The following is a 21,902-nucleotide window of genomic DNA, read 5'->3' as shown; positions in this document are numbered from 1 at the left end:
ACGCGAATACACGCAAGTCAATATTACTATTCATATCATAAGATGGTATATTTTATTTAATTATTTTTAATCGTTTTTCTTAGATGCCGTAGTGGCGCTGTCAGCGCAAGACGCTATCTGCAAACGCAAAGCCCTATTCTAAAACTCTTCACACCTGCGTGCCCCAACGCTAACACCCGCAAAGCTCTTTGGGGCCCCAAAATATTGGGGCCCCTATTCTAAAACTCTCTATTCTCAATATTTTCTTTTGTACAATGATTAGTTTGTTGTAGTTTGAAGCTGTCGTAGTTCCCCAGACTAAAATGCCATAACTGAGTTTTGAATAGAAAAGTGAGTAATATAATGTTTGTTTCAACCAGGTGGGTAGTATATTTTGTATTTTATACATGCAGCCAGTAACTCGAGATAGCTCACTTTTTAATTTGTCAACATGAGTATTCCAAGTAAGGTCCTCTGTAAACCATACGCCCAAGAACTTTTGCTCTGTAACTTGTTCCAGTAACGTGTCCTCAAAGTGCAGATGAACACAATAGGGGTCTCTTTTATTTGCTGGCTTAAAATGTTGCTGGCTTATGTTGGCTGCTCACTCTCTGTGAGCAGCCAACATAAGTTCCTGGGAATCACTTTAGACTCTTAAGCTCATGTTTATTCTCCATATTAAAAATCTGAAAATGAAATGTCTGAAAACAATGAACCTTCTAAAGCTTCTGTCATGCACAACATGGGGTAGTGATCGAATGTGCCTTCTGAACTTATATAACAGTCTTGTCTGTTCCCGGCCTTGATTACGAAGCTGTAATTTATAATTCTGCAACACAAAGTGCATTAAAAATCCTAGACCCCTTCCACCACCTAGGTATCCGTCTTGCAATCGGTGCTTTCAGGACAAGTCCAATCCAGAGCCTCTACGTAGAGTCAAATCAGTGGCCACTTCATCTGCAGCGATCATACAGCAGTTTTACATATTTTCTGAGAGTACAGTGAAACCTCGTTAAACTGTAATTGGCCGGAGCTCGCAAAAGGTACGTACTAAACGGTAGTACTGCTTAAACGAAATAGCATGAGATCGCCCACTTACCTGTCAAAAACGGAACTCTGAGAAAGTGCAAAGAAAGGGCAAAAAACGTACACTATTTATTCAATTTGGGCGACAAAAGTCTGTAATCTTTGTTTGATGCCGCGGCGGCCTAGCAGCAACGACAGCCGCCTCAAACTCACTTAAGCCGTGAGCCAGCTTTTCCACCAGCCCCCTCTTCTCGGCAAATACCCACATGAGGCTGACATAACGTGCAGCTTCTGCCACTGTCGGAACTGGATCGCCCGCGCTGTCGCTGCCGGTGTCGTCCTCATCGCTGTCGTTACACGACACTTTGGCAACAGAGGCAACTATAGCTTTGTCGGACATATCCGGAGAAGTCTGAACTTTGCTGTTGTTGTCCCTGAAGTCGGTGAAGGAAATGCCTTGTGTAACACTGTGCTGCTCGAGCACTTCAACGAGCAGTGTTTTGCAAGCTTCGTCGACGGCGTCAAAAAACTGATCAACGGCGTTGCTAGCATCCTCTGCGTCACCTGCACACACCGTGAAGCCAGTGCGCTTGAAGCAGTTCTGCACGGTCGCCGATTCAACATGGCGCCACGAGTATTCAAGCAGGTGAATTGCGCCCAGCAGGCCAATTGAAAAAACCTTGCCACACTCAAAGGCCAGAAGAATTCTGCGTAGCAGATTCTTTTTGTAGAGCTGTTTCACAGCCCGAATGACACCTTGGTCCAAGGGTTGTGCAATTGCTGTGGTGTTAGGAGGCAGAAACACCAATTTTACAGCCGCAAGGTTATCAAGTGCGACATGCGCCGACGCATTATCCAAGATAACAACTTTTCTGTTTTTCGCCGCGAAACGGCGGTCAATGAAAGGTGCATGTACTCTTCAAAAAGTTTCAAAGTCATCCACGCTTTCGTATTGCTGCGGTAGACAACTCCGGACGGCAGTCGGGCGCCTTTAAAACATCTCGACTTGGCCGACTTCCCAATCACGAGAAGTGGAAGTTTTTCAGTTGCCGACATGTTCACACCGAACGCAACCGAAATCCTGTCCTTGGCAGGCTTGCCGCCGGTGCATGTCTCACCTTTAAACGCAAGCATCCTGTTTGGCAGCAGCTTGAAGAATGGGGCCGACTCATCTATGTTGAAAATATCGTCGGGCGCGTAGTCGGTCAGGATGTGCCTCAGCTGACCATTTTGCCATTGTTCTGCCCCATCCACATCGCCAGTGGCACCTTCTCCTAGAAGTATTCTTGTGTTTACGCCATGCCTCGCCTTAAACCTCGCCAGCCAGCCATTGCTGCATACGAAGTCATCGTGGTTCATCTGCGAAGCGAAAACCAGGGCCTTCTCCACAAGTAGGGGTCCGCTAACAGGCAAGTTTTTCGACCGCGCTGCTTTTAACCAGTTCACCAGTGCCTCCTCCACATCAGAAAAAGTCGAACCTCGTATGCGACATCTTTTCGCGGTCGCAGCAGCACTGCCGAACAACTTTTCCTTTGCATTCCAGATGCCACACACCGTAGTTAAAGGTGAATCCCTTTCGCGTGCCAGCGCCGACTTCTTCATGCCACGTTCGATGGCACAAACGACGTCCATTTTTTCTTGAATGCTAAGCACACAGTGTTTTTGTTCGAGTTTCGGCATGGTGAGAGTCCTAGCTTGCACGGCGTCGCAACGCTCTCTCGTAGAAAATAAAGAACGCTCTCTGGCACGGTGCCGACTATTCTCTATGGTGCCGAAATGATGTTGATGTTGATGTGGCTTTTCGGATGGACAGATGGATGAATGCTTCACCCTTCCAAGTACCCTCTGCATTTGCGCTTGGAGTGCTTGGAGGCTGTTCGGATCTCTGAGGCTTGTTATTCTGCCGGCCCTCCCAACGGGGACGATGTACCGCCGTGATCACGCGACGAAAAGTGAAAACACTACTTCTTAACCGATACGTACGCAACAAGCTGGTACGGTTTATGCAGATACAAAATGCATTATGTTCGATGGTTTTATGTTCAACCAGGTTTTCCTGTACAAGTGAACATTGAACATCCTTCTTATTCAACCATAAACGATATGGCCACTGCCACGCTCTTCTATAACTGACCTCCAGTGAGGAAGCCATTCGCTTTGCTTGTGAGAAACCTCATTGAGGAAATGGGTGTTCCAGTATTTGAACATTGCCCTATGACTCAAGCGAAACTGTTACCGCCATGACAGTGGCAGCTCGTAGACTGTGATACATCGTTTGTAGAGGTCACGAAACATGTGCCAGGGGCACATATTAAGATCCTAGAACTCCAGTATAAGTACTTTTGCACTGAGTTTTACACAGACGCTTCCAAGTCACATGCAGGGGTGTCTTACGCAGCCACTGGCCCATCTTTCTCAGAATGGGGCATACTGAACCCGGAAACAAGTATATATACAGCCGAGGCCTATGCACTATTGTCGGCAGTGAAGCATATAAGGGAATCAAAACTTCGAAAAACAGTCGTGTTTACAGACTCCCTAAGTGTCGTAAAAGCCCTGAAGTCGCTCTGTAAACACAAAACTCTATACTTATTGAGCTCTACTCTGTTCTGTGTAGAGCGTACATATCTAACCAGCATGCCATTATATGCTGGGTACCTGGTCATAGAGGCACCGAATGTAATGTTCTAGCAGACCAAATGGCCACATCCACTACATCGCAAGCTACTCTTATTGCTGCGGTTCTTGCTACAGATCTGAAGCCTATCTTACGAAGGAAACTGCGAAACCACTGGCAACCTTGCATGATGCTGAAACAAATAATAAACTGCACATGATCAAGCCACAGTTAGGTTTCTGGCCCTCTGCAACAAAGTCACACCAAACAGATGTCCTATTCTGTCCTCTCAGAATAGGACACACATTTGGCTCCCATAATTTTCTACTTACTGGAAATGGACCTCCAACCTGTGGTAGATGTGGGGAAAGGCTGACCGTCGTACTGGAGTGTTGGGAAGCCGAAGCTGAGAGAAAGAAACATTTTCCTCTGGCATACCGCTATTTTGTCCCACTTCACCCGGCTATGTTTTTTGGTAACGAACTGCTTTTTAACTCCAAAGCAGTTCTCAGTTTCTTGAATAATGTTGTCCTACATGTTATTAGTCCGATACGTCCGTAGCGCTTCCTTTCTTCAGAAGATGCCGCTGCGATAGCAGTATTGCATAGCACATGCCTCCAGGCCCTTGTGTTTCAAGGGCTCTAACGAGGCAGTAGTGCTGTGGCCAATATTTGCATCTGACATGTTTTGTATATCATATCATTTTTCGCAATGCACTTTAAAGCTCATTGTACACGTCATTAGTCATCGCCATAATCTTATGATATGTAAATTTTACGCACTTTACAGCGACTATGTTTAGGCACCTTTACAGCCACGTCACATCAACTTCATAGAACCCATCACTCCACTGTGAAGTCACTAACAATTGCATGGCACTCTTTGGCCATACCTCGCCCTTGCACCACTAAAAAGCACACATTCATTCAAGCTTGTTTCTGCTCATGCATATTGCCTAAGCACTCTGTTCGCAAGCTACACACAAATGCTCCAGTGAGTGAGGCACGCTTTCCTGCGAAGCCACCTTGGTCGCCTGCGTTTGGTGACGTGTACTCGCTGCAAAGCTAGAGTAGTGCGCCCCAGCGTTGTAGCACATGACGCGAAGCACCTCCCTTAGTACCCAGTGCGTCTGCGCCACTTCGTTCGATGTGTGGCTGTGCCGGACGCACTGCCACTCCGCGGTGCGATGCTCCTCTGAGCCGTGTTCACCCTAGCAGTGGAGGACCCTGTACCTTGTGCATATTGGAAGACTTGTTATGAACACATTCAAAAATGTGCGAAACTCACGATGTGTGCCTTGTGTGACTACATTATTTGCCAAGTGTACACTACATTGGCTGCGAATCATGAAAATGAGTGTACAAACAAGCTATTTTAACTTTCCAGACTTCCAGGTCATTGGGCTGATGAATTCAAAACAAGAATATCCGGGCCTGAATAGCGGTGTGCAGTCTCCCATGCCACCCCAGATGGCCAAAGCTGTCACCTTTGGTGCATTGCTTGGGTGGGTGCTGACTTATTCTCACATCTGGTTTGTACACACATTTTATTGCAAAGCTTCCTTTATCCCTTTTGGCAATTTTGCGTGTGCTGGCTGTCTTGCCAGGCCGATATTGCCAATAATTTCAAACAAGCTGTCACTCAATTAAAAAAAAATTGCATAGGCGATGGTGGGATTTGAACCAGGCCTTCCCAGTACACTAGCTCAATGCTCCACCTTGTAGGCCACACACGTTTATGGCATGAGAGAATAACTACGCACCCCAGGTGCTTTGAGATGGCGCGCGAGCCCCATGACATAGCAACAATTTGATTGGAAAAACAAAAAAAATGTTAGTTTCGACCTGTCCTTCCATAGTCGCAGCTAGTAGCTTGACATGCTATCCACACTGCACTGCCTTTATGATCGGCCCAGTTTACAATTCATTAATTTTGGGATTGGCACATATTTAATGAAAAAGGTTGAGAGGTTTCTCTGCCTGAATACAATGGGCAGTCAAGCCATTGTTCCTGTTTTTGTTTCATACACTTGCGTCAGACATACATTTTCTCACGTTACATCGACACATAGTGCTGCCTGCAACACTTTGCAATGACAAAGAAGAGTAAATAGATATAGAAGTATAAAAGAACCTATTGTTACGACGCAACCAAGAGTGGCGCCAGTCAGAAGAAGACAATTTAACGTGTGTAGGTGGAATTGGTCTCGACAGCCATCTTGCTTTTACATCGTTGTGTCTCTTGTAAGTATTCTGAATACATCATTATGTGTTACTTCTGCAATGTAACAAATTGGTGAGAGATGTGGGGTACCCACGAGAAACAACAACAGAGCTCCGCAGTGGTCATCACCTCGGACTGGACAACATGACAGACAAAGCAGGACCCGACATGGCGCGGCCCACATCAGCGCCTACAACCCCGATGGTTGTACTGGTTCAGCCGCGGGATCCAGGAACGTTCTGCAGCACTGGCCACCTCGACGTGGAAGACTGGATCGCCATGTATGAATGTATAAGTGCCCACAAGAAATGGGATCCGGCGATTATGTTGGCTAACTTGGTCTTCTACCTTCAAGGCACGGTGAAGGTGTGGTATGACAACCACGAGGAAGTGCTTAACGACTGGGACACATGCAAACAGAAGCTGAGGGACTTGTCCGGCCGTCCTGCCGGGTGGAAGAGCACCGCTAAGAAAGAACTAGCGACCCGCACCCAGACGTGCACAGAATCGTACGTCTCTTACATCCGGGACGTGCTGGCTCTGTGCTGTAAGGCCGACAGTGATATGGCTGAATCAGACAAGGTTCGCTCATGGTGCTTTCAACCTGCTCATGCACAAAAATTGTGGAACAGTACAGGGCATCATAAAAGAGTGTAAACACTTTGAACAGGCCAAGAGTTGCCTCATTGCAATGCCATTTGCACACCTGCCGAACACAGCTGCGACATCCTATTGTGACGACAGGTTACGAATGCAGCAACCATAACCATCAGATGACCTGACGCGGATAGTAAGGTGAGAACTTGAAGCCGTGGCTCCTACAGCCCCTTTTTCTCGTCCAGGGAATCGAACAACTTGCCTACAGCAACGTTTTGGCAGGCAATAGTCTGCGAAGAACTAGCTAATCTTGGAGTTCATTCTGTATGTGCTGTTGCCGCTTCACAGCTGTCTCATGCTTCAGGTCCATCGATTGGTCCACGGTATCCTGTACGCTACTGAAATCGAGCCGAGTGGCGAACCGCAGACGATCGGCCAATCTATTTTGCCCGCTGGCATATCGGTCACGTTGCTGATGCCATTGTAATAGCAGTACTGTCTCTTTATCGCCCCGAACAAAGTAAGCATCGTTACTAACCTCCATCGGCACCACAACAGCCAAAGAGTGATGTTCGTGCTCTTTGGAACAGTCCCTTGTCATCATTCCGACGTGATTAGTCCCATTCGCCACCAGCTTGTTAGCCATCGTCCTTATCGCCGCAGCCTCATCGCCCACTGGCCCCGATGCAGCACCGGTGCCTGTTTCCAGAAAATTAAGTGATGCAGCTCCCGGAGGTGATGCTGCATTGATGCCTCTGCCACAAAACTCTCTGATCACTTTGCCTACCATACAGAAATTGAAGGACATTTTAGTGGATGGCGTCAGTGTCCCAGCGCTCATTCACACTGGCGTGCATGTATTCGTGATGAGTGCCCAATTGTGCCGACGCCTGAACAAAGTTCTCACACCTGCTGGATCATGCACCCTCCGTGTCGCCGAGGGAGGAGCGCCTACCGTGCTTGGTATGTGCACCGCTCTCATTGACATCGCGGGATGCCTAATGACTGTTTTGTTTGCCATTTTGGAACAATGACCTTACAACTTATACACGGCTTACTTTTTGTCGTCCCATTCAGCCCTCTTTGATTGGGCATCTAGTGTCATTCGCTTGAACTGCGCCACGACTGCTATAGTCCACCAGTCACACAACCACGGTTATGCTCTCCCGAAGACATCCACTGTTCACCTCAAGCCACTACGTAGGTACATCATTCTACTGCTGTTCCCATCTCTTCCTGACAGCATCTATGTACTATCTCCCACCGCTGACATACTGCTTGAAAGAAATTTGGCTGTTCCCCATACCGTGCTCACAGGCAATCAGACTTTGCTCCCTCTCCTTAATTTTAACTGCTCGAATCAAGTTCTTCCCAGAGGCATGTCATTGGGTGACATCTCACCTATGAATGATTCCAAGATATCAGCTCTTGATGCCGAAATTTCATTGCTGTCTACAGGAACCTTTGATTCACTGACTCTCACAGATGAACTTGCAAGATGCTTGCACCTGATCATCCTCCGGCACATGCTGCTGACCTCCGCCGTCTCTTGGAAATTTACTGCAACATTTTTTGCCTTGACAGCCGCCCTTTAGCCCAGACAACAGTGATCACCCATCGTATTTACACCGGCTATGCCAATCCGATATCCTGCCGGCCGTACCGTGTTTCACATGCTTAATAAGAAGTGATACAACTAGAAGTCAATAGAGAGTTTTAGAATAGGGGCCCCAAACGTTTTGGGGCCCCAAAGAAATAGCGTCGAAGCCACTGCGCATGCGCGAGACGCAAACTGCGTTTGGGTTTTGCGTTGGGAACGCTATTTCACCGATTTAGCGGGATCCCAAATAGCGGCCCCAAAAGCTTTGCGTCGGCAAACATGGCGGCACCCATCGAAGCGATGGCTCTAACCTAGCACAAAACTGGGTTCGATTCGCAGTAACGCGTGAAGTTCGCAAGCTAGGAGAAGTGACTGCGGTTATCGCTTTCTCTCAACTAGCGTGTGTTATGAAGATTGGCTCATTAGACGCCAGTGATTTTGAATTCGGTTGTGGATATTATGGCTCGTAGGCCTAACACGGCTAAGCTTGGCTGGTGAAGGCTAGTAAAGTTGATTTGCTCAAAACTAAGCGCAACTAATTGTTTGCTGCTTACAGAATAACCTCTAAATTGTAATTAAACGTGAATACACGCAAGTCAAGATTATTATTCCTATCATAAAATGGTATATTTTATTTAATTATTTCTAATAGCTTTTCTTTGATGCCGTAGTGGCGCTGTCAGCGCAAGACGCTATCCGCAAACGTAAAACCCTATTCTAAAGCTCTTCACTCCTACGTGCCCTAACGCTAACACCCGCAAAGCTCTTTGGGGCCCCGAACTATTGGGGCCCCTATTCTAAAACTCTCTAATAAGATGTTGACTAAAGGCATTATCGAGCCATCATACAGTCCGTGGGCGTCCCCTGTTGTCCTTGTCAAGAAAGACAGCAGTTGGCAATTTCGTCTGGATTACAGACACCTCACCGAAATTGCATGCAAGGATGTCGTGTTCTTATGATGCCTTCGACTGCTTGCATGGAACCAAGTAGTTTTTCTTTATAGACCTCCGATCAGGCTATTGTTGAATCTCGGTGCATGACATGGACCATGGGAAAACTGCCTTTGTAACACCTGACAGCGTCTACAAATTCAAGGTTATGCCATTCGGCCTTTGTAATGCCCCGGCAACCTTCGAAAAAATGATGGACTCCTTACTTCGTGGCTATAAGTGATCGACATGTCTATGTTATCTAGACGATGTCATAGGCTTCGCCAACTTTCACGAGTCATCTAACATGTCTATTGGCTATTGCTGTTTTCGACGCACCAGCCTGCAGTTGAAGTCATCCAAGTGCCACTTTGGACGCCATAAAATTACCGTTCTTCACCATCTCGTCAGTCCCGCTGGCATTCAACCCAACCCTGACAAGATTCGCACTGTCCAGAACTTTCCTGTTCCGTCTTCTGCCACAGTCGTAAGAAGCTTTGTTGGCCTGTGCTCATATTTACGTCGTATTATTAAGAATTTTGCAGAAACCGCTCACCCACTCACCAGCTTATTTAAGAAGAACATTGCTTTCACATGGGGCCTTGCTGAAACCAAAGCTTTCTCCGACCTTGTATGCTTGCTCGTGGCTCACCCATTGCTGGCTCATCATGGCTCTTCAATAGTGGCAGATGATCCATCTGCCACTACTGAAGTTCACACGGATGCCAGTGGCCATGAAATCGGGGCTGTACTTGTTCGATGGCAGTGTAATGCAGAGCGCGTAATTGCATACGCCAGTCGCCTCCTGTCACCTATTGAACGGAATTTTTTAATTACTAAACGGGAGTGCCTGGCATTAGTTTGGGCAGTTGCCAAATTCCGCCCCTACTTGTACGGCTGCACATTTGCCCTGGTTACCGATCACCATGCCTTGTGCTGGCTCTCCTCGCTTAAAGACCCCACTGGACATTTGGGTAGATAGGCACTATGGCTCCAAGAATATTCATTTGCTGTTACAAGTAGGGTATTTTGCACAAAGATGCTGACTGCCTCTCCCGTCATACTGTCAACCGCCCTGAATATGATGCACATGAAACCGACTCTTGCGTCCTGGCCATTTCTGATCTGCATGACATCCACACTGAGCAACGGCGTGATGCCTGCTTACATGTTCTCAATGATCATCTCAATTCTGGACATTCGGAGCCCATGCTGTACATATTCATGCTCCGCGACAACGTTCTCTACCGTCGCACCTTATACCCTGAAGGACTAGAACTTTTGCTCGTTGTACCACGCCATCTCCAGACATCAGTTCTTGAGCAGTTGTATGATGACCCTACTGCAGGCCACCTCGGCGTTCCGCGTACTTACGACCGCATATGGCACCACTTCTACTGGCCAGGCCTGTACCGCTCTGTGCACCGCTACGTTACAGCCTGTGCGCTCTGTAATTATCGCAAAAAACATGCTGTGCTTGCCCGCTGGACACCTTCATCCCATCGATGTGCCCTCAGAACCATTCTTTTGCTTCGGTTTCGATCTTCTCAGCCCTTTTCCGACATTGAAATTAGGTATTAAGCGGGTCGTTGTCACGACTGATTACGCGACCCGGCACGTAATCCCAGGAGCTTTGCGCACAAGCTGTGCAACTGAAGTGGCAGATTTCCTTTTACATGACTTCATCCTCCATCACAGTGCACCCCGGCAGCTCCTCACTGATTGTGGTGGCACCTTCTTGTCCAGAAGTAGTTGGAGACTACTTCGTTCCTGTTCTGCCAAGCACAAGCTTTCCACCGCCTGCCACCCGCATACAAACGGTCTGATGAAGCGGCTCAATCGTACGTTGACAATAATGCTGTCTGTGTATGTTTCCAATGACCACAGTGATTGGGACAGCACGTTACCCTTGGTGACCTTCGCCTATAATTCATCCTGTCATGAGACCGCTGTCTTTTCGGCCACCGCCCTTCTTTGCCCTTGGACAAACTGTTTCCTTCCTCAACGAACACTCCCACTGAATATGTTCAAGACATCTTCGCCCGGGCTCACACGCCACACGAGATTGCCGGCTCCCGGCTCACTGAGTCTCAGGCCACTCAGAAGATCCGGTAAGACAGCCGACATCGGGATGTTCAATCTCCTCCTGCCTCCGTTGTCCTCCTATAGACACCATGTTGCCATGTTGGCTTGTCTGAAGAGCTGCTGCCACGCTACACAGGGCCCTACACAATAGTGTGTAAGCTTGATGATGTGAACTACGAGATTGCTCCGCTGGACTCGCGTGTCCCCACGGATGTTGTGCATGTGTACTGACTGAAGCCTTGCATTCCCCGCGAGTTAACCGCCCTTATATTTAGCGCCAAGACAGTGCCTTTACAGGCCGGGGTTATGTCACGGCGCAACCAAGAGTGGCGACAGTCAAAAGAAGACGATTTAACCTGTGTTGGTGGAATCGGTCTTTACAGCCATCTTGTTTATACATCGTTGTCTCCCTTGTACATATTGTAAATACATTGTTATATGTGACTTCTGCAACGTAATATGAATTAATTGAATCAACATAAAGGAGATCAACACATATTTCCCCAGAATCTGCGTCATCAGTGGCAATGACGCAGATTCACACATAGCATATAGTCATCTGTGTCATAAAATGACACTGATGACACATAGCAGCTATTATTCAAATAATAGTGTGAATTTTCTCATTATATATAGATGGCCCACCACTTAACCCTTCATGGTAGCTCGTATAAATACCTGTATAATTGTTTATAAATCTGCGTAGTTGACAAAATTTTACAAAACCATTTAATTCATTACTTTGCTAGTGTTCTTTCTATGGTAATATTGCCATTCCATATGTAGTTTTAGCTACTCTACAAATAATTCTCTTTTCTTGCTTGCCTATTAGAGGAACAGCAGCTGTTTATTTTAATCCTATAATAAATTATACTCTTTCTGGCAATATGATATTAACTGTAGTGATAATGTTTCTTTTTTCATTTTCTTCCAGTTGTCTTTATTTGCCATTGGTAGTGAACTGACCATAGCCATACCTTGGGCTAGCTTGCCACCTGGTGGACAGGGGCACGCTATTAGCAGCAGGTGCTACGGTCGTAAGTTCGCTGTGGTCAATATCTCATAGTTGGAATATGAGGTCATACCTAAAACTGTGCACATCAGACAGAAGCTTAATCCTTAATAATAGCTCGTAGAAATACCCGGATAATTTTTATAAATCAGCTTACTTTATCAATACTTCATCGTTGGAACATGAGGTATGACCCAAAGCTGCGCGTAGTATGTAAAAAAATTTAATTGCAGAATGAGAATCTACCACTAACAGCTTAAGATTTGTGGTTAATAAGAATAAATTGTTCACAAATTGACTAGGAGAGCCGTCAACAGCTCGCTGCAGCTTTTGGATAGTGATTGTTCTTAGCTCATCAATGTTACTTCGCATTTTGTAACAAAGCTATGAACATGTTTAGTCATGCATTTGGTAGCTGACAGCACACGATCCATGAGACATTGCATGCAGAAGCGAATTTACTCTTTATGAATGGATGAAACATGTGGGCATTTGGGACCTTTGAATATAGTGGAGCCATATTTGGTTAGATTTCAGGTGTACTATCATAGCACGAAAGGGATTGAGAGTTCTTACTAGGCCAAAAAAACCTTAAATTCAGCCTTTGCTGCTTGCAGCAATTTGTACAATAGTGAAGCATTTGTATCTAGCATTGGGAAATCTCAACCGTTTTTTATTCCCGATGCCGCATGCCATCACGGAATCTCGGCTGTTACTATGTTTTCTCATCTTCCTAAGCAGAGGTACCTTCTGCACACTTAGAAGACTTGTTATGAACATATTCGAAAATGTGCGAAACTTGCAGTATGTGGCTTGTATGACCACATTATTTGCCAAGTGTTCACTACATTGGCTGCGAATCATAAAAGTGAGTGTGCAAACAACAAGCTATTTTAACTTTCCAGACTTCCAGGTGACTGGGCTAATGAATTCGAAGCAAGCATATCCGGGCCTGAATAGTGGTGTGCAGTCTCCCATGCCACCCCAGATGGCCAAAGCTGTCACCTTTGGTGCATTGCTTTGGTGGGTGCTGACTTATTCTCACATCTGGTTTGTACACACATTTTATTGCAAAGCTTCCTTTGTCCCTTTTGGCTATTTTGCATGTGCTGGCTGTCTTGCCAGGCCGATGCTGGCAATAATTTCACACAAGCTGTTACTTAATTAAAAAAAAAATTGCGTAGGCAAAGGTGGGATTTGAACCAGGCTTCCCCAGCACACTAGTGCAATGCTCCACCTTGTAGGTCACACACACATTTATGGCATGAGAGAATAACTACGCACCTTACCATATGCTTTGAGATGGGGTGTGAGCCCCATGACAGCAACAATTTGATTGGAAAAACATGAAAATGTCAGTTTCGTCCTGTCCTTCTGTAGTGGCAGCTAGTAGTTTGACATGCTATCGACACTGCACCGCCTTTGTGATCGGCCCAGTTTACAATGAATTAAATTTGGGATTAGCACATATTTAACGAAAGAGGTTGAAAGGTTCCTCTGTCTGAATACAATGGGCGGTCATTGCCCCTGCTTTTGTTTCATGCACTTGCGTCAGACATACATTTTCTCACCTTACGTGGACACATAGCACTGCCTGCAACACCTTGCAATGACAAAGAAGAGAAAATAGGTATGTAAGTATAAAAGAACATATAAGTTAATGGAATCAGCATAAAGGGCATCAGTACATATTTCCCCAGGATCTGTGTCATTGGTGGCAATGACATTCCTAGGAGCTATAATCCTTGAAATAATTGAATTTTTTTCACTGTAAATATAGATGACTTGCTGCTTAACCCTTAATGATGGCTCATAGTGATACCTACATACTTGTTTATAAATCAGTGTAGTTGATCAAAATTTTACAAAACCAATTGATTCATTACTTTGCTGGTGTTCTTTCTATGGTAATATTGCCATTCTATATGTAGATTTAGCTACTCTACAAACAATTCTCTTTTCTTGCTCACCTATTAGAGGAACAGCAGCTGTTTATTGTAATGCTATAATAAATTATACTCTTTCTGGTAATATGATATTAGCTGTGCTGGTAATGTTTCTTTTTTCATTTTCTTCCAGTTAACTTTATTTGCCATTGGTAGTGAATGGACGAATGCCCTACCTTGGGCTAGCTCACTACGTGGTGGAAATGGACACACCATTAACAGCTGGCACTATAGTCGTAAGTTCGCTATGGGAAGTATTTCATTGTTGGAATATGAGGTCTGACCCAAAACTGCGCTCATCAGACAGAAGCTTAACCCTTACTGATAGCTCATAAAATTACCGGCATAATTATTTATGAATCAGCATAGCTTGTCCGTATTTCATCGTTGGAACATGAGTTCTGACCCAAAATGCATGCAGTGTTTTAAAAAATTCATTTGCAGAAGGAGTCTACCACTAAGAGCATAACGAGATCAGTGGTTAATAAGAATAAATTATTCACGGATTGACTAGGTGAGCTGTCAATTGCTCACTGCAGCTTTTGAATGGTGAATGTTCTCAGCTCATTAATGTTACTTCGCATTTTGTAACAATGCTATGGACATGCTTAGTAATGCTCTTGGTAGCTGAGAGCACAAGATCCATCAGACACTGTAAGCCGAAGCGATTTTTTTTCTTTCTGAATAGATTAAACATGTTGGCTATCGGGATCTTTAAATATAGTTGGGCCATGTTCTATTATATTTAAGGTGTAATGTCATAGCATGGAAGGAGTTGAGAGTTCTTACTTGGCTGCAAGAATCTTAAAGGGACACTAAAGCGAAACAAGAAATCAGTTTAGACTAATGAAGCGTTGTTTGAGAACCCTGCAGGCAGTCATTTAAAAAATATAGTTTGATTATTAGATGAGAAAATGGAGGTCCAAGTATCAGTATTTGAATTTCACGCCGGAACCCCAGCGCCGGTATGTCAGAGTGACGTCAGGGATTCCAAAGTATGTTTTTGCATTTGGGCCGCATTGGCTGAATAAACGTTCCCGAAACTTGCAATGTTTCATATTTGGTTCCTTTAGAACACAATGTAGTCAATCTGTACCGCTATATATAATTAGTAGGCCCTAGAAGATGCCATCAAAATCCAAGACGTCACAGCCCCCAGGTGCGGGAACATAAGTAGGCGTCGCCACCCGTATTTCGCTCTTGCGCTTTTTCTGGCTCACCAAACGTCTTATCGTTGTAAGAGTGATGTTTTTGGTGTTGTAGAACGGTAATTTACTGATGCAGAAGAAATCATTTTTCACTTTAGTGTCCCATTAAGTTCAGCCTTTGCTGCTTGCACCCATTTGTACAATAGCAAATCATTTGTATCTATAATTGGGAAATCTCAACAGTTTTTTATTCCTGATGCCTCCTGCCATCATGGAATCTCTGCTGTTACTGTTTTCTCATCTTCTGCACATTTAGAAGACTTGTTATAAACATATTCGAAAATGTGCAAGACTTGCAGTATGTGACTTGTATGACCACATTATTTGCCAAGTGTTCACTACATTGGCTGCTAATCATAAAAGTGAGTGTGCAAACAACAAGCTATTTTAACTTTCCAGACTTCCAGGTCATTGGTCTAAATGAATTCAAAGCAAGCATATCCGGGCCTGAATAGCGGTGTGCAGTCTCCCATTCCACCCCAGATGGCCAAAGCTGTCACCTTTGGTGCATTGCTTGGGTGGGTGCTGACTTATTCTCGCATCTGGTTTGTACAGACATTTTATTGCAAAGCTTCCGTTGTCCCTTTTGGCTATTTTGCGTGTGCTGGCTGTCTTGCCAGGCCGATGCTGTTAATAATTTCACACAAGCTGTTACTCAATTTAAAAAAAATTGCGTAGGCAAAGGTGGGATTTGAACCAGGCTTCCCCAGCACACTAGTGCAATGCTCCACCTTGTAGGTCACACACATTCATGGCCCAAGAGAATGACTACGCACCTTACCAGGTGCTTTGAGGTGGTGTCCCATGACATAGCAGCAATTTGATTGGAAAAACAAAAGCATGTCAGTTTCGTCCTGTCCTTTCGTAGTGGCAGCTGGTGCTTTGACATACTATCCACATTGCACCGCCTTTGTGATCGGCCCAGTTTACAATTCATTAATTTTGGGATTGGGACATATTTAACGAAAGAGGTTGAAAGGTTCCTCTGCCTCGTTGCAATGGGCAGTCAAGCCATTGCCCCTGCTTTTGTTTCATTGACTCGCTTCAGGCATACATTTGCTCACCTTACGTGGACAGGTAGCACTGCCTGCAACACTTTGCAATGACAAAGGATAGTAAATAGGTATGCAAGTTGTGGGGATGCGCGACTCTCACGCGTCCCCTGATATGTTGTTTTCCCGCACGGCTCGCGTGGCCTGGCGCCCGCGGCGGTCGGAGTGGTTGAGGCGCAGTACGAGAGACGGCGCGAGTGTTGCGCTGCTAACGCCGCCGACAGGCGGGGTTACTTGGGCGCCGAAAGACAAGGCGCTTCCTTTTTGGTTCGGGACAGCAAGCAGTGCGGACGTGCTGTGCCGCGCATGCGCCGATCCATGCTTCTACGAGACCGTCTCGCGTGGCTGCCTTCGAATGCGCCACCGCTCGCGTGACCGTACCCACGAATGACCAGGCGTTGGGATCCAGCATGGGGCGAACATATTCGCTCGCTATCCGGTCGCGGTGAGTCGGACTTCTAGATTTGTCGCGCGCCCATCGGCATGTTTTGTGGATAGCAACTCGGCTAGCAGGCATTGATCTATGAAAGGTGCAATAAATGCCCTTGTGATTGTTTGCTCTACTGTGTTGTCGTTCCTTTGTCCCACGAGCACGGTGTGAGAACCCCACAAAGTATAAAACAACATACCGTATTTACTCGAATCTAGGCCGGCCCCGATTCTAATTCGACCCCCGAACGTCCGAAGCCAGAAAAAATAAAAAAAAGTTACCTCAAATGTAGGCTGAGCAAAAAAAGTGAGGACAGCATTCACAAAATGATAACAGCATTTATTTAATATGAACATGCCGAGCTCACTCGACATCGTCACCGCTGTTAGCATCGACCACACATACACTTGCGGACGCATGCATGGTCACGTCCGTGTGCCCATACATGCGCAGACAGTGCGGCATCACACGCGTCGAAACTCGGCACAATCTCGTTTAACAGCTCTCTGTTATTGCGTGCTTATCTTCCTCATCGTTGTCATGTCCTTGTTGCGGCACAAGCAAAAGTGTCTCCCCTTTCTGCTTCCAATGACGGTCGTTTTTCTCATTGATGCTGAAGTCCCGCCTGGCTTACTATGCCTCTGCGGCTAGCACAACTTTTGGTTTGAAAGTGGCACTATAGTGTGCCATTACGATAACGCCACGCCGCATGCCGATACCATAAAACCAGCTCCGATTCGACACAGGTCAAAGCGACAACATCGCTTTTGTACTTCAGTTGGCTACTGGCCTGGCTAGTAGTGGCTGCGACACTGACTTTTCTAGATGGCATTACTTATAGACCATATTTATCAGTTTCAGTTACAAAGTGGCGCATTTTTTAAAATCCTCGAATCTAAGTCAACCCTAGAGTTTCGTATATGATTATTTGGAAAAAACTATCGGCCTAGATTCGAATAAATATGGTATAAGTTAATGTAATCAGCATAAAGGAGATCAACACATATTTCCCCAGAATGTGTCATCAGTGGCAATGAGATTCGTAGTAGCTTTTATTCTTCAACTAATTGAGTGAATCTTTCCTGTATAGATATAGATGGCCCTCCGCTTAACCCTTAATGATAGCTCGTAGAAATACCTGCATAATCCTTTATAAATCAGCGTAGTTGATCAAAATTTTACAAAACCAGTGAACTCATTACTTTGCTAGTGTTCTTGTCCATGGTAATGTTGCCATTCCATATGCAGTAGATTTAGCTACTCTGCAAATAATTCTCTTGCTTTATTATTAGTAGAACAATGGCTGTATATGTAATGCCATAATAAATTATACTTTTTCTGATGACTGGTACACATTTGAGCAAATAAAATTCAGTTGTAATATGTGTCTAACTGTAGTGATAATGTTTTTTTCTTTTTTCTTCCAGTCGTCGTTATGCGCCATTGGTAGTGAGCTGAGCATCTTCCCTACCTTGGCATAGTTTGCTACCTGATGGACATGGGCATGCCATTAGCATCAGGCTCTACGGTCGTAAGTTCGCTATGGTCAATATTTCATAGTTTGAATATGAGGTCTGACCCAAAACTGCACGCAGTATCTTTTAAAACATTTAATTTCAGAAGCAGAAGCTACCGGGGACAGCATAAGAGGATTTGTGGTTAGTAATAATAAATGGAGCACAGAGCGTCCACATGTTGTATCACTGGTTGTGCAGGGAGATCTATCGTACTGGGCCACATTGTTAAGAGTAGGTTACATATTTCAGAATAAATACATGAAAAGCAATATTGTCCACCATAGAAAAGGCGTAACTTGAAATGCAACTTGAAATGATGTACAATCGAACCCACTTAGAACAATCTTGAAGTACCACGAAAATTCCATTGTTATAACCCATAATTGTTATAACCAGGTTGCATGAAAAAAATGAATGTAGTGGAATGGCAGAGCTGGTGTGAGAAAAGTATTATGACAGGAAAGCCAGTGCCCCTCCCCAGCACTTTCTTCCATCCGGCTGCTGATTGTATTCACTCGTTTTACTGCTTCCTGGGTGCTCTGATCACGTGTAACAAGTCGCGACTATGGGCATTCAAGAATACCACTGCTATAACAACTGCAAAGAGGGGTCACGGGTGGAAAGCAAAATGCGAGCACCGCCAAGGCATTGCTTTGGTGGTCCTGAAAGGGGCCTTTTAAAAAATGCGAGAAGGTTGCCATGGCTGCCTGTCAGCTTGAGAAATCCAGAAGAAACACTGAGGAGGGATCGCCAAAAGCATCTCGCCACACACTTCTCACTGGCTTGCACAAGAAGACCCTATGTCTGTCATCCTTGCGTACTTTACGCGAAGCTTGCCGACATCCTTTTCCAAGACATCCAGGTGATCCACGTAGTGCAGTGGAAGATTCCTCGTGAAAACAACGCCTCGGAGGGACTGAATCATCTGCTGGGCCTCCTGTGAGGACAACGTTGAGGCAACGTGCCCTACGACGTCATTGCTGCCATCGTTGCCATTGCTATCCAGTGCACGCACATTCATTCGATCGCCTCATCTGTTAGAAGAACTTAGTTTCCAAATCTATAGCCATGCGCTTTCTTTCTTTTCACCGGCAACGTCATGCATTGCTGACGATTAGTGGGCGGATCAGCCATCTTCCGTTTCGATTGCGAGTCAAATGAGGCTGAGAAACCATGTGGCCAGGAACGATTTCGACGCAACCAACAAAGACGAACGCAAGCGATTAAGCTGTTTGCAGAACTGTGCTGAATGAGGAGCCAGCAAGCAACATGCGAGGAATCTATACTCGCAGACAACATTCTGTGGCTATGAAGGGAAAGCTACGGGGGCAGAGCTTCTACACATCTATTACCGCGCCAGTGCCAAACAGTGCTTTTGGTTGCTCAGAACAGATGTCGAATCGACGCAGCTTCCACGTGCGATGGTTTTGCGCTTTCCTAGACATGGAAGGAAAAGCTGCAAAATACGCAAGCTTTTACATTCAGTGGTTTGTTTTTACATTCAGTGTTTGTTTTCTCTTCCCCAGTTTAAACTAATGTGGATGAAAAAGCGGGACTCTTTTCAGAAGCGCTCTTACTTGTGAGCGCTTTGCCTCCGTAGCTTTCCCTTCATTGCCACAGAGAGTTGTCCACAAGTATAGGAGCAGTGCAATTGGCATGGTCCATTAATGTTTCAGAGGGTGGCACGGTGTAGAGGTGTGGCTGCAGCCCATTCGTGTTCGGAGGGGTGGAAGGCGACGAGAGAGAGGCACGCGGAGAAGGCAGGAAAGTGTGTGGCGGCTGTTGGAGCAGTGGGCCATCGTGCAGTGACTCGAATTTCTCATTTTCTTTTTTTCTTTTCAAAGATTTCGCATTTCACTACCTTTCGGCTCAGACACCCAGCAGCCAAACTTCATTTTTATAACCAGTAATGCAGCATTGGGGAATTGTAGTAAGCATATTATTTCACCATAGAAAACAATACAAAAGTTGATGGTGCAACAGAATCTCATTGTTATCACCAATACATTGTTAAAACCAGTACCACTATAAGTGGGTTCGACTAACTTGAAGTGTATGTAACTGTCTAGGTGGAGACAATCTTTCGTACTGAATATAAATGCATAATTTATAGATCATATATAAATCCTTTACATCTAAATTTTATTTTGTTACGACATGCAGAGTAAACCATATGCCCTGTGACATTCTTGCACACGTCTCATGTTCATTTTCCCCTTAAAATAGTCATCATGTGGCTGTGATGACACTGCCTCTTGGGTTCGCAACGTTACCCTTTAGCAAGAGTGATATGTCATCTTTCTGTCATCTTGCAATGCTTGTTTCAAGGAGCAACGTAGCTGATTCACGGCACGCATCTGCGTACTGCAACAGTTCATGTGCGCATTTACCGAACGGTTCACTGCATCCATTGAGAGGCATATGCCGCCCAATGCTGACAAGTCATTGTGTAGTAAGGGCATGTGAGGATCGCACCTATGCTGCCTCGAGAGACGTTTTTCCATTCCGCACCAAGTGGGCAGGGACAGAAGGGGGGGGGGGGGGGGGGTAGGTGGCGGAATGTGGAGGTAGTTTTGGTAGCTTGTTGAACTGAAGTGTTCATTTGCAACTTCTACATTGTGTTGTACTTCATTTTCTTTTCTTTCTATTTCTGCCTGTATCATTTTATAAGTGGTAAACTTACGAATGCATAAATGTCTTTGCAGACTTGCCCCTATGCGTCGGGACTGAGAAAATGTGTTTACTCTGGAAACTGGGTGGATTGAGCACTGGTGGAGGGGTAAAACCCAGAGGTGCAGGAAGGCACTGACGAAATCTCAAGCAAAAAGGAAAAAGAAAAAAAAGGAAAGCTGCCCCAATAGGACCAAGAGGGCTGCCCTGCAAGTGTTCAAGTCATTCTTGAAACAAGAGATGCTCAAACTCTTGGGAAGCCCGGTTCTGCTCCAGGGTGCAGCATGTGTTGTGAGGTTCGTCAGTGTTCAAAACATTAATAAAAAAATGAAACTACTTTGTGGTTGGTTTCTGGTCGCTGGCACGCTGCATAAAAACATGTGGAAGCCAATGCTTTGCATAGCGGCACTCACACAGCTAAGCTGAGCAGTCGCGCTGACCAACAGGCGAGTGGCTCGCGAAGTGAAGAGATGGAGAGCCATCAAGGAAATTAAGGGAGTAGCCGGCAGGGGAAAGAAGGGCGAATGGTGAAAGAAGAGCGTGGCGCCACCACACCTTTTGTACTGTTTGTGACTTGCTTTTTACACCGTCCACACCCAGGGGAGGAATTGGCAGTGATTGTAGGCCTGACATAATTGCGATGGGATTTGACACAGCCAATGGGAGGCATGCAGTTTCCGCCCAAGGCACCTACTCTGCATATGCTTCTGCGTACTGCAAAGCAGCGTTGGAAGGAAATGAAAAAAAAAAATATATATATATATATATATATATATATATATATTTGACCAGAACAAAAACGTAACTGAAATACTTTATCGGTTTTCAGTTAAAGGGGAAAGTCGGCAGTCAGAAACAACTGGTGTCAGCGGGCAACATCAGCATTAGCGCCTATCTCGGGCAGGTATAGTGCGAGCGAAAGCAGGTCGAACGCTTCACTAATCTAAGCCTGCTGCTTGGTGCACTAGAAGATCGGTGTCGTGGCAAAACCGAGGGCTTGCGCACTGAAGA

General features: G+C 45.5%; 1 long non-coding RNA gene across 5 annotated transcripts in view; it reads left to right on the top strand.

Moving 5' to 3' along the window:
• The window catches only part of LOC129381316 (uncharacterized), a 40,184-nt gene extending 18,956 nt beyond the window's left edge, over positions 1-21,228 (top strand). The window contains exons 3-9 of one of the 5 annotated variants that reach the window (XR_008609519.2): positions 5,009-5,126; positions 11,991-12,093; positions 12,974-13,118; positions 14,148-14,250; positions 15,622-15,740; positions 18,132-18,235; positions 20,927-21,228. This is a non-coding gene — a long non-coding RNA (uncharacterized lncRNA). Of the gene's footprint in view, positions 1-5,008; positions 5,154-11,990; positions 12,094-12,973; positions 13,119-14,147; positions 14,251-15,621; positions 15,768-18,131; positions 18,236-20,926 lie in introns of all 5 variants that reach the window. The other 4 variants (XR_008609517.2, XR_008609516.2, XR_008609518.2 and 1 more) reach the window with 4 other exon arrangements.
• The last annotated feature ends 674 nt before the right edge of the window (positions 21,229-21,902 follow it).

This window comes from Dermacentor andersoni, chromosome 1 (assembly GCF_023375885.2).
Source record: "Dermacentor andersoni chromosome 1, qqDerAnde1_hic_scaffold, whole genome shotgun sequence".
NCBI classification, from domain to species: Eukaryota; Metazoa; Arthropoda; class Arachnida; order Ixodida; family Ixodidae; genus Dermacentor; species Dermacentor andersoni.
Note: the sequence above shows the minus strand (reverse complement) of the source record. Positions and strands in the feature narration are given on the sequence as shown.